Source organism: Limulus polyphemus, unplaced genomic scaffold (assembly GCF_000517525.1).
Source record: "Limulus polyphemus unplaced genomic scaffold, Limulus_polyphemus-2.1.2 Scaffold688, whole genome shotgun sequence".
NCBI lineage: Eukaryota > Metazoa > Arthropoda > Merostomata > Xiphosura > Limulidae > Limulus > Limulus polyphemus.
In genome coordinates this window covers 321,881-335,219 of record NW_013666298.1, presented here as the reverse complement: position 1 = coordinate 335,219, position 13,339 = coordinate 321,881, and the positions used below count along the sequence as shown (strand labels likewise).

General features: G+C 33.1%; 1 protein-coding gene across 3 annotated transcripts in view; it reads left to right on the top strand.

Moving 5' to 3' along the window:
* LOC106459967 overlaps positions 1-13,339 on the top strand; it is a 207,937-nt gene that overhangs the window by 65,382 nt on the left and 129,216 nt on the right. The window contains exon 1 of one of the 3 annotated variants that reach the window (XM_013919641.2): positions 5,778-5,997. The exons of the other annotated variants lie outside the window; for them this stretch is intronic. The gene's annotated coding sequence lies outside the window, so the exon portion shown is untranslated. Of the gene's footprint in view, positions 1-5,777; positions 5,998-13,339 lie in introns of those variants that run through there. 3 annotated transcript variants of the gene reach the window in all.

Genomic DNA, 13,339 nt, shown 5'->3' with positions numbered 1-13,339 from the left:
AAACCCGGCCCTAAATTAAAATTGTTTTTGAATCTGTTATCGCGATAATGCTTGAATAAATTTCTGACAATATTACCAAAGAAACAACAATAAAAAAGAACTGATATACTGGGATTATCGTCTAGTTGTTGTTAGTGTGTACGTTACACGTTAAGGATCGGCTATAAAGTACATTCGGTGAAGATAAAGAACGTTATGATATAATTCATATAAAATGTAAATCAATGAACAAATATAAATGTGAGAGGTTAGTTTAATCTAACAGGGGAAGATTTGTAGTGCTTAACCTTAAAGTAAAGTCACGAGTCCATTGTATCTTCTTGTTTCTTACTGAACACAATTATTATGAAAATAACATGTTTTGACCCAAAATTAACGTTTATTTATACTATATATAAAGGGGAAAGGTGGCAAGTTTATCGTTTAACTATTTATTTTACAACCATTTATTCGGTCCTCCCTCTATTATATATCGAGCCAAAGTAAACGATCTCGTATAAAACTAAAGCTAAACAGTTGGGCATTATTTTGTTAAAAGTTAACAGTCTAATATTCGACCCCCCTTCTACTTTCTCTGTTTATCTTATTATGAAAGTATGTTTAGAAAGTAAAATTGATGGGATACCGGGTATACTCCCATTCGTTTCATAATTTGAATATTTTATCATGCGATTTCGATAAATATAATTCTTGAAACTATGTGTTAAATAAAGGAGTTTTCAGTTGCACGTGACATCACAGCTTAACTCCGTTAAGAACACAGAGTTTTATCCGAAAATGCATTACTCTACATCGTTAACTTCGATAGTGTTTACCTCCCCACCTCCTCCTCCTTTGCCTATATTACATCTGCCTTTGTACAAAAGTAAGCACACCAGATCCCGTTCTATTAAATCGATTTCTTAAGTGGTTTTAGTGTAATTAGATTTCAAACCAAGTAAGGAAGAAACATCTTAAGAATTATTCCAACCTATTGAGTTACAGCATTTCAACCCTGGAGATCTGGATCATATATATCACAACCTTTTAATTCCTGTCTTAAACCTTAACAGTGTGTACTCCGAAGTGTTGATACTTTTTTGACCTATTACAAATAACTTCTGAGCATTTTAGTGGCTTAGTATGAATGAGCTCATAGTTATAGAATTTGATCCAAATTTCTTGGACTGTTTCTTTTAGTTATCTTGTACATATATTAGCACAGAATGAAGCGTTATAAGTGGCCGGTTATATTTACCGTATAAAAATTACGACTTTTAAGAGATTTTGAAAGTTAATATTCATGTTCAAATAACGTTTACTTAGGCAAAGTTTGATCACTTCCAAAGCCTGAAATTGTAGTTAACTCTTAACTGCCATGGGCGCGTGTATAGGACACACTATGTAACCTTTTTCTTAGCCTTGAAAAATGTGACATTAACCACATGTGAGTTTGGAATTTTGTACCACCACGAAGAAGGGTATTCCCCCTTTCAATCTCCCCAAATTTACCAGTTTAAAGTTTCAGATACGTAACGAAATATTGAAACATGTCTTTTTGTTTTAATTGTAAATCTACAACTACTCATAGCGAGCCTACCAAGTTGGAGACTCGCCACATAATTTACTCTAGTTTGACCGCGTTAAAACTTTTGTTGTAAAAATATAACCCTGAAATTATTGGGTCAGTAGTGATCTAGTAATTATGTTGTTGGGCAAAGGATCGAAGTGCAGGGTTTGAAACGTGATGTGGCTGACCACCTAATGCACTTTTAGCCTGAGCGCGTTATGAAAGTGACAGTCAGTTCCGTTATTCTGTTGAAAGAGTCAGACAAACTCCTTTCGGCGGCGAGCGTTGCCATGTAGTTGTCTTTCCTCTGGTTGTTAAAGTTAAGGATAGCTAAACTCTAGGAGTCTCTGATCTACCGTTTACCTCACGCACAATAAAATTCTTATTTCTGAATGTTTTTTTTTTATTCATAATAAAAATATTCATCATTTCTATAAAACACAAGTTCTGTCCTGGGATGAGCACACTGCAACTGTGTATTAGTTACAATCGTGGACAATTTAGTATATATACACAAAAATCACGAAGTATTAGAAAAAGTACTTTGCTTTTTGTTACTGTATTTTTAGACAATATTTAAACTACACTTTGTTATAAAAAGCAATAATGGTATTTTAATTAATGTAAGTAATGTTTAACAATGGTGAGAGTATCCTACTTAAGTGTATTTCAATAGTTAGAAAGTGTATCACTCACTGTTCTAATTGTTAGCTTTTTATAATCCAAATAAAATGTTAAGGATTCTATTTGGCCGTTATGTTTTTTATTAGAATTATTATCTATAACGTGATAAATGTTTTATTTTTGGGGAATTTGGCTAATTATGAAAAACATCTTTATTTTGTGCGTAATACTGAGTTCGGTAGACAAGGGTTTTGTTGATAAGGATATATAATGTCGAAAAAACAATGTTCATAGCCTGTTGGGAGCCCGCCAACGTTATAGCAGTGTTTCATTGTTTCACAATAGTATGTAAGCTTTACAGTTGAGTGAATCGCTGGCTGACTGTTTATATAGCATGTTGAGTAATGATGTATATTCAAAACATATTCATGTGTGTGTGTGTAACAAACTCGTGTTTAGAGATTCGATGAAATTTGAGTGTGGAATGGTAGTTAAACTAAGTTTTGTTATAACTACTTAAAAAAATTAAATATACAGTTATTTCCAGTCACATTAGTTGTTGGTCTGTTTTTGTTGTTTTTTATGCTAAATAAACAAACCTTTAGATACTAATCGGTTATTGGTTATCAGTGTGAAATAATAGTTAAATTTGGAGTTATCGTTTCATTATTGCTCATCGCAAGAAATATGGCGTGTTTACAACGGGGTACACTCTTCAAGAACGAAGTAAGACAGTGACTTACCATTTGGAAGAGGAGGAAAAAAAATAAACAATTTAACGATCATAGTAAGAGAAGGTAAAGAAAAGACTTGTGATCGTGTTTACCAATATGGAATAAAGGCTAGGGAGGGGCTACTACGTGTAGCAATACGAAACAAATATTGGTTGAGTAACAGCATGAAATAAAAACAGATTATTTTTAGCAGTAGCAGCATCCAATAAATAACCTTGAAGTTTTGAGTAGCAGTATGGTATAAAATCTGTGTTGCTACGGAGGAAAAAATGTTAGTTAAATAGTAAGTTTCAAGTATCTTTTCGTCCTTACAATAGCCGAATGTGATAAAAGTTTACTGTTATCCCATACATATTCCTATCATAACTTGTAAAACATAAGTGATTACCTTACTTCGATTAGACAAGTAAGTGAATAAGTGTTTTACGCAGGATCTCAATAAATAAAATCAGCATTAAAAATGAGACCAAAAAAAAGCTGGAACCCACAAAAATAGCTTATTTGTTTAGGAGTTGCTATTAATATAGAGCTGTAGGAAGATGTGAACCACTGACATTCATTAAACATAGTAATGTGTTCTGGTCTTCAACAGATGGTTCATTTATCCTTTATGTAACTATTTCATTTATTTTCAAAAGTAGGAAGCTACATCCTACTAGTTATTGTACGTGAGCTCCTTATAACTTCACATCCTGACCATTGTCCACGAGTAGACCCTTTACCGTCGCTTAATACTGTTGTAGAAAAAAATATATAAAGATATATATATATATATAAACACACACACACACACACACACACACAGAGAGAGAGAGAGAGAGAGAGAGAGCTGATGTCATTCTTCTTTTAGACAGGAAGTGCGAGTAGTTCTGCCAATAAAAGAAGAGGGGGCAGGTGATAGGATTATGAACGATGAAGCCTCGAGGCTAAGGATCTTAGCGTTGCTTCAAAACAGCCGGTATGCCAGTAATTTCCCTTTCCGGTGGTAGCTTTTCTCTCGATCCTGTTCTACCTGGAGTAGAAGACTTGTCGGTTGACTTCTATTCTGTTTACGCTTGTCTGTCTGGTATAGACTCTAGTAACACACTGAGTGTATGGTATAGACGCAGTAACATAACGAGTGTTTTCGAACGAACCATCCGTCACCGATTTGAAAATTAAAAATGTTCGTTGTATTAGTATAAAGTCACCTTATCGAATTGTGTATTGGAAGATTTGTGTTACCAAATTATTAAATAGTCGCACACAGTCGTATAATAGAACACTCTAGTGAGCTGCACTTCGAAGGTAAGATTGTAACTTGGAATCTTTGATATGAGGTCACCACGTGTTGAGATTATTTTTGTTTCTTTATTAGGTTTAAAGAGGTTTTAAATGTTTGGTAGCTGTAAAAGCTGATTGTTTGGCATGAAAACATGAACTACTACTACTAATGACACCAATGTAATATCGATTTAATTTTGATACATACCTCGCTAAGGTACATAAATGGCTTACTCATTTTTTTTTAGTTGGAGACAACAATATTCGCTAAAATATAAAATTATGGTAATTATAAAATTTTAACTCCTTATCAGCGCAAGTCTTTTACTTTCAAATTATGTAAACGAGTTTTAAATATGAAAATTATTTGATTTCGTTAACGTGTCAACAGTGATTGCGATATGATAGACAAATGTCAGTTGTTAGTTTATTTCCAGTATATATATAATACACATTTAAATTTGATAATTTGTTAACATAATTTTATTCACTTAATTAATACCAAAAGTGACGCCAGTTCCAAAAACATTAACGATAGAGTAGTTTGTGCTGAATTTTTGCATACAGTTACTTGATATGATGCTAGTTAATACTATATCATTAATTCACTGGGCACAGCAAAGATAAACATTTTATAAAATGTAATTTATATATATTTTACTAATTCATTGAAACAGATCAGTTTCGACAAACTAACAAAGTGGAGACAGCTTTGTTTATTGGTTTATTCTAGTTCCATCGAGGGTGGGGTGAGGGTTAGAAAAAAAGAGGAACTTCGGATGTCTAGATTTGTTTGTGTACACACACACACACACACACACACACACAAATTCACTCTTTTGCCAGGTTGTATTTCGAAGTGTATAAATGAGTTATGACTACGGTATAAGTCACGTACCCAGGGTTTTTTTTGGGAATTCTGGTCTTCAAATTTGTTCAATTCTTTTGATTTATCTCTTGGATATAATTTCTTCTTATAAGATTTTTAGTCATTCTGCTTAATTCTGAAGAAGTTGCATTAAAATCCAGTAAGTAGGACAGACGGATTGTGCCATTTTGTCAATTTCAAAACAATCAGGTGGTAAAAATACTTGTAATAGCGTAAGATGGACCTCTAGGACCCTTTAACTAATAGCCTCTTTCACTAAAACTAACATGAACCCTATTTATGTCGAAGTTGTTGTTTTGTTTAATTTAACAGGTATTTTGAGCTTTTGTTTTGTTCTTGTTTGTTTCTTTGTTTTATGGAAAACTTTTCAGTACCTTATTGCTTGAGTATGGTAAGCCTCAATTGAAACGTGTAACTCGGTGGTCTGTGCGTAAGGCCTTGTAATAGATACTGAATCGTGATTGCAGTTTCTGATACATGTATATAATTTATAAGATTCTTAAGTGTATGCGCAGGTTAGAGCTATAGCCTCGTTCCACCTCCACATCTTTATATATTAGTGGTTGTACACCGCGCCCAACAGCAGAGCACATGACTTGCACACCTTTATTATTACATCCACCTTGTCTCCCCTGAAATTAAAAGTGGAACAATCAAAGCACTCATTGGATGAAAGTTAGAAAACGTGGTTTCGGTATAAGGTGAAGCTGAACCATCCGTGGAAACGGTTACAGGTTTTTGTGTTATGGAACAATGATTCTTGTTTAAAATCTCGTAAACTACATTTTCCTTGTTTCTCTATCATTGCGTATCATAAAGATTCATTAATGTTTACAGTGTTGTTGCGGTTGAGTTTTGGAAAATGGCTAGCTTGTTATTATTCACTCGGATATATTTCGATGGATGATTATGTGAGTTAAAAGAAGTGTTATCAGCTGGTAAGAAGTCTTTGTTTTTAATATGCATATATTTCCTATACACAACTTTACATTCTAACTTCCTACTTCTCAATTTTTCTAAGTAAAAATGCACTGTCTTAACTGAAATTGTAAGTAAGTAATGTAAGTAACAATGGTATTGGTATATAGAGGTAGTATTTATTACTTCTAACGGGTCTAAAATAAGATTATTTGTAATTGTATCCAACAATTTAAACGTGTAACACAGAGAGAGATCAGTGCGTATTGTTACCGATACTTGTTACTTGTATCCATTAACTGTATTCTTAATTGTTCCTTGAGAACAACAATATTTTCTAAGACATGGGTTGTTTGAAAGACGAACCAGTATTATTATCAGTATAATCTAGTCAGTATGGGTATTCGATTACTGGGCAAGTTTTTACGACACGGGACAAGCTTCTACTTGTTTCTTTAAAATATTAATTATCCAAAACCGTGTAGTCCCTGAACAAGCTGTACCACACAGCCATGCCAGAATCGTTAGGTGTTTCTTTGAATCTTGTAGTAAATATAATAATAGCCAGAACAATCTAGTGATTCTAGTCTCTACTGTGTTTAGAACTGACTGTTTCCAGGGCAACCTGGTTTATGTTGTTTCTTGAACAAGCTAATATATATCTTAGATAGTAAGTTCGCGAGCTTCTAATTGCATAAAAAAAAGAGGATTGCCGAATCGTTTTATCTTGATCACATGCTTTTAAACAGTGACATTTTCCAAGCTAACATTGAAACAGGCATGTAATTAGAGGGCGTGAAATTACGATAAGTCTCATGGTGAACAGACCATCGGAAAAGCAGATAATAATAATAACTACGTGGAGTAATCACTTCCTGTATCGCATTTCTAAACTGGATAAGATTGTTTTCCTTTTTTCTCTCGAAGAAAATAATCCTCGAAAGGAACGTACGTCCTCATATTTTACTCGTGTTTGTGTGTGAGATGTTATATAACCGGTTTAACTGCAGTAGAAGTTTCAAATCATCTTCGTGAGTCAGTATACCCGGTTTCTAGTTACTTTAATTAAACTCGTATTCAGTTTATACTCATAGGTGTAGAATTTCAAACGTTCATGACACGTGTAAATAAATAATAATAAAAAATCGGGATCCTAAACTCTCTCTGTACGTAAAGAACTTGCTATTTTTTATGATCTTTGTAAAAAATATAGTTAAATATTCTGATAATTCAATGGTATCCTATACATTGTTACTTCTATTGATCTTGTGCTATAATCGCCAGTCATGCTGTTTATGACTAATACTAATTCTTCAAGGTTGATGGGGTTTGATGTATGTGTACGCACAAGTGACCTAGGTTGTTTAAAAATTAAAAATAACTTTTTTTTTTTAATTCGATAGAATAACTAGTGTAGTTGGGTCCAAAAGAGTGTCGACAGTTCTGTGTGTCAGAAATACGTAGTGATAAGTTTTCATAAGAAGAAACGTGCACTATATATTTATGCAGCTAGTTTAATTCGTGTGTACTATGAATACGTTTCAGAAAAGACAAAAATTGGTCTTACTGTGTTTATTCTCATCGTTTATTTAATGTTTTTTATTATATTTACATACGGATTTGTTGATTGGTCTTTTCAACTTTAATGTGGCCAGTAGAATTAAAGGAAGTATTTCGAAAAGTTTGATCTATGGGCATCTGTACTATATACACTTTTCTATATTGTAAAAATTGTGCATAGTATACACTTGAACTGTAAGTCATAACAATATGATGTTGACTTTAAGATAAACATGAGAAAACAAAAATGTTGGCCATCACAATTTTTGGTGGTTGATCTGATTATGAAAGTTGTTTGAACCGGATGTGAGATATTTATGGTCAGTCGTAGTTCCGGTTCTGAAACTTTTAGCGAGGTTGTCTAATGTTAGTATGTTTTTACTAACTCTGCACATCATCGTTTAAAGAAGGTGTTTACTACTTTGCGAAACATGAAACCCAGATGTATTCAAGAGTGGTGTGACATTCTATATCAGACAGAACTGACCCTTCGCCAGATAGTGCACGTGACTTGACTGTTGTGCCGCTGGGTGTAGCAGGTCCGGGTGAGATTGGGTTTGTTGCTGTGATGAATCACCACGATGTTTCTTATGTCTACCTTATTCTATTAGGAATAACTTAATTTATCAAAGAAAAACGGACACAGAAACAGCTGTTACGTAGTTTCTGCTACCTGATCATTCGCACCGAAAGATGCACATCAGTATATCTGTTACTCATTGAATGGCAAATCTGTGTGAACAAAAAAAAAGTTTTTCGAGTTTTGTGTGAGTTTTAAGATGTAGTGTTTATACAACACTTCACAAAAACGATGCGTAAAAAGAAATGGAAAGTTAATAAGTGAAAATTGGAATAATAAGATAATTTGCTGTCTGAAGTTTAAGTACTATACTTATGGTTTTAATCTACTTCTTATGCAACTTAATGATTCCACGAGCGAGTGAATTGCATTTTGTACGTATATCCGGTTCCAAAGTTATATATTCTGAAGATTGGAACGTACCTCATTATATAATGTTAATGGTCAGAGTGTATACCTGGTCTGAAGTTGCACCGAGTAGAATAGTTTCTGGGGACACTGCCATGTTTGTGAATTTGTTGTGATCTCGCTCTTGACAACCTGCAGAGGAACAGTATAATTTCAGACTTGAGATAACGTGTTTAGCTTCTGAATCTTTTTGATTTAAAAACATAATTTTGATAGAAACTGAACGAAAAATACTGTTGTCACTTTCGGTATTGGTTTGCTTGTGTGCAAAATGGAATAAATCTTTTAAGCAAAAGCGTTTGAAATTATTTTGAACACTGCCAATTTATACCCCCCCCCCTCATGAATAAAAAAAAAAAGGTATAATATTTAAAAGTTTAGAAACAACTCGTGTGGTATAAAATTTTGGTTGCAACCTGAATCACTTTGTATTTATGTCTAATAAGACGATTCGAAAAATAAACGTTGTAATTTTATAGCTTTGGTTATTTTCCTGATTATTAATGTTCAAAGGCAGTCTCTTTGGTTATTTTCTTAGTTTCATCAAACAATTCCACAACTGCTGACTATAGAAACATAAATCTTGGTAGAAGAACAGCTGCTGGTGACCCTTAAGATTGTTCTACTTTACTTTTCCTGATATTGACACGGTTGAAGAAAGATGTATCGTGAAAGTACACGAGCGGAAGTGAAAATCGTTTAGTAAATTTTCACTGCCATCAATCGTACCACCTTTCGTCTAACAAGTGATTAACACTAACGATTGAAATTCTATTAATTTATAACAAAAGACTCGTCTTTACAGATTAACGATGTGTTCACGCGAAACGGCAAAAATGTCTCTATACATTCCGCCCTGTAGATGTTCTCATTTGTAGATCTTTTCCTGATGTTTTGTTTTCTTTAGATACAAACTAAATTGAGCATGAAAAAGGGTAAAACAATAAAGAAAAATTAAGTAGAGCTGCCAAAAACATAATATTGTGTTGTTTTTTTTTTTACAAGTATGGAACACGATGGAATCAAGAGGACACTACTTGAAAATATTTACCTATTTAGTGCTGTTACATGTGTCGTTATAAATTTTAACTTCTTACAACGAGTTGTTTTATGTTAGTAACTGTGCGATAATTTTAATCGTATTCGTATATTTATCCTAGTAGCCCAAAAGTTGGCGGTGGGTGATGTTGACAACTTACCTTCACTCAAATGAGTCTAGTCTTATCACCTCAAAATAAGGGACGGCTATCGCGAGTAGCTTTGCGCGAAATTCAACATACGAAAAACTTAAATGCTCATATGTATATTTTATTTGAACCCTAGCGCCCTCTTGTATCTAATTTACTAAATCATTGTTGAAATTCAGCAAAAACAGATGCATGATTCCAATACAACATTTTTTTTATGTATGTCTGCTAGAGTTATTGTCAACAAAAATGACGTGAAAAATAAGAGAGAGTCTGACCTTACCTACCCGGCTTTGCTTTATTCGAATTGTCACAAAGAAAACTGTAAACCTGTAATTGCTAATCTAAAGCTAAAAATGTGGACTAATTAAATTTTGTGGGGGGGATATATACATTTCATTTTTAATATAAAACAAATAAAAATAAAACCGCTTTTTCGGCAATATAGAAATACATGCACACCCCCTATCACTCCTTAAGTTAAATACTTTCAACAGAATTATAAATTATAAGCAGTTTTTGTGAGATTCGGAGATCAATAGACCCTCAATATTTCTTAAAAAGAAGTTTTCAATCCTGTAGAATTTTGATATGAATCGAAAAAAGAATGATCATGTTACATTTGGCAGTTCATGCGTGGCTGACTACTGGAAATTGGGGAGAAAATCAATAAACTTTTGTTAATGTAATTTCTGTTATAATGTTTTTTTGAAATAAAACTATGAAGTAACTCTCATGTCCAGCCAAATTAAGAGATTGAGGCATAAAGTAAAAACCTGTCTAACTCTGAATTTGATGAGTATATAAACTACGTTTCATACATATTTGTGTGAAACATAATAAAAGAATTGAAAATATGAAAAATATTCAAAATTGAGTTTGAAAAAAAATTAAATATCCATTTTAAAGACTAGTTTCGCATTACTACAATAGATGGCATTGTTACATAAGTATAGCAGTATATTCGGTGTAAAAATTATTAGCAATTAGGATTTCTTTTACCAAAACTGATATATCAGGTAAAGGATTCTTGATCACAAAATATACTTTCGAAAATTACTTCTTTGTTTTCAGCTACCAAGTTGGCTCTTAACTGGACAGTGTTGAAATATTTTTTGCTTTAATTTAATGGGAAGTCTGTTAGATCAACTATATAAAAGTTATCATTATATCTTCCACACGAATGTTGTTGAAACCAGATACAGAGTAATGCAATTCTAATGAATGAAGGTCATCTGACATTTTTTTATATGCTTGGTTTAAATGTCGGAAATAACCAACTGTGTAGCTTTTCGTTTTGTAACGATCGTTTTTCAGTTTCTTGATTGGTGCCAAATGGTGTTAAGCTCAACTTTTCCAGAGTATAAATGTTATTGTAATCTGACAAAATGTATCTAACTTACAGTAATTGTTTTCCGTAAGGTAAAACACGTCTGGCTTAAACGGCGTGAAGAGTTTCTCGTTTTTTAACGACCGTCTCAGTTTTACTAAATGTTGTTAAACTCTGAATATCGATACTGCGGTTGTTTTAATCCTAGTGACGTGCAATATTACAGAAGACATTTACGAACTCTGATAATACCAAGTAAAAAGAATTCTTCCTTGTAAAGCAAACTGAAAATACCATCGTATTGTACGGAAATATGATTCTTCGATAACAGACGTGATATTGCATGATTTGTATTAAAGCTTGCTGAATTTATACTGAAGCTATATCAGGCTACTGTATTTATAGGAAATGTGTTACTTGTTATAACACTGAAAGTAAGTATAGCATATTTACTGCAGAGTGCCTCATGAAGGTTATACCATACATTCTACTGGTGAAAAGTAACCGGTTTAGTATATGTATTACTAACGACATTTTTCTGTGTTGTAAAACTTGTTTATTTATAACTGAACTTTTTATTGCATCAACAGCTAAAGGAACTATCTAGTAATGTAACTTTATAGCTGTTATTTTACAGGAAGCATATCATTTGACATCTGTTTCAATTGTGGTTTCAGTTTTTGGTCATTAAACTACATCTGATTCTTTGCTGATTTATGTTTATTTCCCGTTGAACCGACGATCGAGAAGTAAGCAGTTTCTATATTCCGGTCACATTTATTCCACGCATATTGTCCACTTTGTTGGAATTTTCCTTGTTTCTGCTACTAGTGTGTTCTTATCCGCTCATTAAACCCACAACTGAACCAGTGCCCTGAAGCTATTAATTGAATTGTGAGTCTTTTACTACATTTTTGTTTGAAGGGGAGTGTAGGATATTATTAGTTGTATATTGAAAGGAGTGTAGCACATTATTAAAAGCTGGTCTTCTTAAGGAAATGTATGTTATAATAGTCTTTCGAAGGAAATGTGGCATGTTACTTAACTCTTTCGAAGGAAATGTGGCATGTTACTTAACTCTTTCGAAGGAAATGTGGCATGTTACTTAACTCTTTCGAAGGACTTGCAACATGTTAATTAACTCTTTTGAAGGAAGTGTTTGTTTGTTTGTCTTTCGAAGGAAATGTGGCATGTTACTTAACTCTTTCGAAGGACTTGCAACATGTTAATTAACTCTTTTGAAGGATGTGTTTGTTTGTTTGTTTTGTAATTAAGCACAAAGTTACACAATGGGTATCGAAACACGGATTCTAGCGTTGTAAGTCCGCAGACATACCGCTGTGCCACTCGGGGGGGGGGGGGCTGAAGGAAGTGTAGCATGTTATTTCTAACATTTGTAAATAAACTGTAAAACTGTGTCCTCGAAGTGTAGTAAACGTAAATAACACCAAAATAATAAAAATGAAAAAATATAATTAGACAGATGCAGTAAGTCAAGATAAGTTTGTTTGATTTGATTCTTAAGTTATTCTAAATTATTTTTTGGGGCTTCTCTGTTAATTTGAAACGGTTTAAAGATTAACAAATCCTATATATAATTGATAACCGTAAATAATTCATATGCACTGTCTCTTACATTGCAACTGAGTTTACAGTTAGAATCGATCTAACCAAAAACACCTTAGGTGTGAAAAGGTGCGGCCAAAAAAAAAAGGATTGAGCGAGTGATAAAAGGAATGAAATCAAAATTGACGGCCAAACTAGTAGCTACATGTCAGTATATAATAGACTTTTTAGTGTAGATATTATTGGTTAATTTATTTTGTGAGTGGATATTTTATGATTGTGTAGGTTTGTTTATAACAACAGAGTTTGAAGCATTTATTTTGAAATAAATGTTATGACAAGTTTAGTTACGTAAATTGTTAAGACTTACGTTGTGTTTATAACTCATTGATATCGAGATTATAGAACGTCGCGTGAAATTTATTGATGCCTAGGACATAGCTAGCAGACGATGAAGTAATAAAGATATGAGTAGTGTGAGATGAGCGGGAAAAGTAGACAGACAGACAAAGACAGAGCAGACGAAAAGTACAGTTGCGAGAAGGAATTCGGCTAAAGAAAAATTAAACCCAAAGTTAATTGTCAAAGGTGTGTAAGGCCTAACGATTAATGTAGGCCTAACGGTTGATATATTATTTGAATGAGACTAACGGTGTTCAAAAGAGATAAGAAGAATAGTTTATTTCGTAAAGAGAGTTCTAAAGTAATTGAACTAGCTTCATTGGGCTTTC